The sequence below is a fragment of the Lactuca serriola genome, chromosome 6 (genome assembly GCF_051521515.1).
Source record: "Lactuca serriola cultivar US96UC23 chromosome 6, Lser_US96UC23_V15, whole genome shotgun sequence".
In the NCBI taxonomy this organism is placed as follows: domain Eukaryota; kingdom Viridiplantae; phylum Streptophyta; class Magnoliopsida; order Asterales; family Asteraceae; genus Lactuca; species Lactuca serriola.
Genome location: NC_136413.1, coordinates 116,487,066 through 116,493,073, shown reverse-complemented (window position 1 = coordinate 116,493,073; position 6,008 = coordinate 116,487,066).

The window sequence follows — 6,008 nt, the reverse complement described above, 5'->3', positions numbered from 1 at the left end:
TAATTTACTACCTTCCGACATCGATAAAGCGTGCGGAAACTACCGCAAGGTGTGATCCTTGTACTACCGCAAGTTGTAATCCTTGTACTACCGCAAGATGTAATCCTTGTACTACCGCAAGGTTTAATCCTTGTACTACCGCAATGTGTGATCCTTGTAATAATAATAAGAGGTATAAAAATAAGTCATATAGTCGTAGCTACAAACTCATGGTAGAACAACTTTAGAAGCATTATACTTTGTTGATATACAAGTATGAATATTAAGTATAAGTTTCCAAAAGACTTATACTCTAAGTATAAGAATCTAGTAGGTATATTCCTTGTATATTAAGTAGACCACTATACCTATCCTACTTACTTGTATAGAATTGAAATAGATTTATACGTAGCGGTTTCACTCGTATAGAATTGAAATAAGATTTATACGTAGCAACTTAGTTTGTATGGAATTATAAAACATTTATATGTATAATATATGAGACTTATAGGAATATACTTATTTGGTAAGTAAACCATTATACCTAGGATATATATACTAAACGTTGGAAACTCAAAATAATACTTTCAAAACTATACTTTTGATCATGGAAAATGTATTATTTTTATATGGAGTAAAAACCTGTGGACTCACCAACTTTATGTTGATGTATTTTAAATTGCATGTGTTTTCAGGAAGTTGATAACTATGATATGAGAAATGACGTTACAGTGCCCGGTGTTTCCGCCGACGGCCAGGGTGTGACTGATTGGTATCAGAGCTATTAACTATAGTGAATTAGTAATTTCTTAGGAAAGCATGACTATAGTTTAGGGCTTACTCTGTTAGGTTTAGGTATATCCCTTAGCCTACAATATAAAGTATTATTAAATATTCTACTGAAAGACTACTTACGGGAGCAGGGACAAGGATAGACATATCGATTTGGGTTGCTGGATTTCTGAATGGCTATATGCTAAAATGATCCTGCCCTTCGACGGTCCTAACTGGCTGGTGCCTTATCAGCTAGACCTAAAGTAACAAACAATAATTATTAGAGCATGAATACAACAAATAATAAATATAGAGTAATATATGAAGACTCAGACCCGCGATGAGAATACACTTAAATACCCGGAATGTTTTTCATCTCAAGGATTTAGATCAGATATTCCAACTACAGTTCATATGTGCATAGATCTTATCACGACTAGGTGTAGGTGTACAACTATATTTTATTATGATCAGATCATATGAAGTATTTAAATTGGGAGTAATATTTGATACTCTAAACACTTGGTGATCTAAAATGTATAGGAACTAAACAAAATGCCTAGAAGAAGTAGCGCTCATCTAAACCTGAACCAACGACCAGAACCATAACAACAACAACCGCAACCACCACCACCAGAAACAAACCCTCCAATAAGTTCAGTAGAACTTGAAGAAATTATAGCTCAGAGAATCGATACAGCTCTTGCTAATGTCACAAGAGGAGGAGTTAGAAATGAAGGCAATGTAAGGACCGCCAGAATGTATACCTACAAGGATTTTATGAATTGCAAACCTAAGAGCTTCCATGGAGCAGAAGGGGTCGTCAGCTTGACCCGGTGGCTTGAAAAGACAGAATTAGTATTCCAAATAAGCTTCTGTCCTGACGAATGTAAGGTATGATTTGATGCATGTACCTTCACTGATGCAGCACTTACATGGTGGAACAGCCATGTGAGTACAGCGGGTATTGATGCCGCTAATTCCATGCAATGGGAAGAGCTGAAGAGGATGCTAGTAGAGGAGTATTGTCCCAAGGAGGAAATTCATAAGCTGGAACAAGAATTGTGGACCCTAACCATGAAGGGTTCAGAGATAAATGCTTATACCGCTAGATTCAATGATCCTGCGGTGATGTGTCTGGCACTTGTAACCCCAAAATACAAGAAGATTGAGCGGTATATCTGGGGTCTAGCATCGCAAATCAAAGGAATGGTGATCGCATCGAAGCCTACAACATATGACAATGCAAAGCGTATAACTCATCAGCTAACCAGCACGAAAATCCAAGTGGTATTTATAGTCAAGTCTCCCGAATCTGGAACGAACAAGCGCAAATTTAATGGGAAGAATCCCATACAATCATCTGAGCAAAGAAAAGATGTGGCAACTAATTATGCAGCCACAACAACAATACCCATGCAACCAAGGAAGTATGCTGGAAAACTCCCATGGTGCACTCAGTGTAATCGTCATCACCTAGGTAACTGTTCATGGTGCAATCAACGCAACCATCAGCACACAGGTGACTGTTATATTTGCATGAAGTGCAAAAAGAAGGGACACACTGCTAGTTACTGTAGGAGCACAACAACTACAATAGAAAATCAAGTAACAAACACTGAAACGGGCTATGATGGAGGACGAGCATGTTTTGAGTGTTGTGAAAATGGACATATAAAGAAAGAATGTCCAAAGTTAAGGAGTAAAGGAAGTTAGGCTGTGGTAGTCAATTATAATAGGAAGCAGAGAAGCTATCTAGTACCCTTCGGTGGTATATAGTTAAAAATAAATTTCGGGACGAAATTTTATCAATGGGGGGAGAATGTAACACTGGTCAAAATAGGTCAATAACAATCACATGTGATTATACCAATCATGTAATGTGATTTTGTTAAACTAGTAATGTAGTAAACTCACTATGTATTTCATGATAATTCTAATATAAATATGAACTTTCATACATACTTTATGGTATAAATCAAAGTATACGTCCATACGATTCCAAAAATATAGAGAACATCTAAATCTGACTTTCCATGAAGAAGTTATGATAAACCGAACACTATAAAATCTCTATAACATAATAAATTTAAAATAGGCTTAGAATTAGCTATTGGAGTCTAAAAGAGAGTTGTAGTGCTCGTAAATACCTACGCATGGATAAAAAGAACATCAAAAACAGAGTTCGTATGGAAAAGTTACGACCTTCCGAAGTTACAGCTATCTGAGTGCACGGCACGTGTCAGAAACCCTAATCTGACTAGACTCACGACGTGAGCCTAAAAACTCACGATGTGAGGAGTCAAACCTCCTCATTTTGAAGATAGAATTCTACAAAATGATAACCCAAAAGCTCACGACGTGAGCAAGGTTTTCTTACGACGTGGGGACGCTGCAGGACACGAATCGGGGCTGGAAAACACATGTTAAAGCTACAGGATAACTCTTACCATAACTCACGATGTGAACCTATCATTTCTCACGTCCTGAAAGCCAAAAATTTTCCTATAAATAGCAAGTTCGACCTCAGCCATTCTTGCACCTGATCTACGGGTGTTTGTTTGGATGGATCGGTTTGATCCGATCCAATCAAGTAAATCCAAACTGATTTCGGTTTTCAAAACATGGATCCGAATTGTCCAAACTAAATTCAAATCCGATCCGATCCGATCCACTTACAATTTGGTTGGATCGGTTTTTATAATTCGGTTTTTAAAAACCAAAACATTATAAAACGACATATAATTATAATATTACGAAACTTTATATAAGAAGCAAAAACAAATAATTTAGTTGCGATTTGAAATTTATAAACAACTAATAAGAAGATATATTATAGTTAAATATTTTATAGATAAAAAACTTTCGAGAGAAAATGCATATTAATGTTTTTTTTATCGGGTGAAACGTTTTGAACCTATTTAAAAAAATAAATTACAAAATTAATAAATAATTATAGATATATATTATATATAGATAAATACTAAATGTTTATTCGGGTTTTTTTGGACTATTCTGTTCTTATTTTATAAACCAAAACCAATCCGAAATCCAAAATAATAGTTCGAATTTGTTGAAAACCAATCCAAAAATCCGAATATCCGAACCAAATAGTCCAATCCAAATTGTCCAATTGGATAATTCGTTTTTATCTGAATAGTGAATAGCCCTAACCTCATCTCCTTCCTCTTCTCTCCTTTGCTGAAGCCGTTTCGCTTCCCGAGCCCCGACGACCTCGTACCGCTAACCTTTTCTCCTTAGATTAAATAAAATCACGCTACTAAGGTGAGTTTCACGGTCCCACTTTCTAATATTTTTGGGGAAAACACATGTTAAATATTGTATATACGTTAGTATTATGTCTATATTAGTATCAACATAGATAGTTATTTAACTGGGATATAGTTATTCTAAATATAATATTTTGAATATATACAACTATTATCATCTTGTTAGCATGTTATTATACTAATGTAGATCTTGAGTTATACTTAGGATTCTATATATATGTTGTGTGCGATATAGTTCCGAAGTTATATTCGGAAGTCCTATATGTTAATTTATAAAGTTTGTGGTTATTATTGGTTTTATGTCAAGATAAAACCTGGTTTTACTTCAAGTTATAGTTGTTATACTGCTTAAATGTTATGAAATTAGGAGTAATGTTTAAAAGCATAGTCTAGTAACTTAGGGTTTTAGACATGAAAATGCTTCTGTTGTTAGAACTATAGAATGTTGTCAAACTCTACATGAGCTATTGTATTCATCATCTAAGATTGGGGAGCTTAGTGAAAGTCCTCTGACTTGTATTTGTTAATCCCGTGTGAGCGTGACAACCCCACCCGTGGTTGCTAGCTCCAACCCAATGGTATTCGGGTGACGAACTTGCCTAATTTACTACCTTCTGACGTCGATAAAGCATGCAGAAACTACCACAAGGTGTGATCCTTGTACTCCCGCAAGGTGTAATCCTTGTACTACCGCAACTTGTAATCCTTGTACTACCGCAAGTTGTAATCCTTGTACTACCGTAAGGTGTAATCCTTGCACTACTGCAAGGTGTAATCGTTGTAATACCGCAATGTGTGATCCTTGTATTAAAAATAAGAGGTATAAAACTAAGTCATACAGTCGTAGCTACAGACTCATGGTAGAACAACTTTGGAAGCATTATACTTTGTCGATATACAAGTATGAATATTAAGTATAAGAATCTAGTAGGTATATTACTTGTATATTAAGTAGACCACTATACCTATCCTACTTACTTTTATAGGATTGAAACAGATTTATACATAGCGGTTTCAATCGTATAGAATTGAAATTAGCTTTATACGTAGCAACTTAGTTTGTATGGAATTATAAAACATTTATGTTTATAATATATGAGACTTATAGGTATATACTTATTTGGTAAGTAAACCATTATACCTAGGATATATATATATATATATATATATATATATATATATATATATATATATATATTAAACGTTGGAAACTCAAAATAATACTTTCAAAACTATACTTTTGATCTTGGAAAATGTATTATTTTTATATGGAGCCAAAACATGTGGACTCACCAACTTTATGTTGACGTATTTTAAATTGCATGTGTTTTCAGAAAGCTGATAACTATGATACGAGAAATGACGTTACACTACCTGGTGTTTCCACCGACGGTCGGGGTCTGACGATAGGTATTGCGGATATGCCGAATTTAATCAAGGCTTTTGGATGAATAACCAACTCAATAACGCATTAACAGTAGGTTTTTACCTTTTATCTAGTAATCTTTTATCTTTATCATAATTACCCATATATATATATATATGTATATATATATACACACACACACACATCACACTATCTTTGTATATACCTCTCTCGGGTATATATCATTAAATGATGTCTGTATATATATATATATATATATATATATATATATATATATATTTGATAATTATATTTATGATCTCTTAATTATCCGATATATATAAATCGTCATACATATACCCAAATCGTGGTTATTTTAAAGGATATTTGGGCAGCATAACAAATATGTACGATACATATCCTAAATCTTGTCTAGCATAACTCCTAGGTACTAAGGTTTCCTTGGGATTGAAGATCTAGTATGCTCAAGAGTCATATTAAAGTGGTATTGCTAAATAACATATTATATCAATGTGACACACTAACTACTTTATAAAATTGATTATTTATTAGAAATTAATTTAATACTATTGAATAAA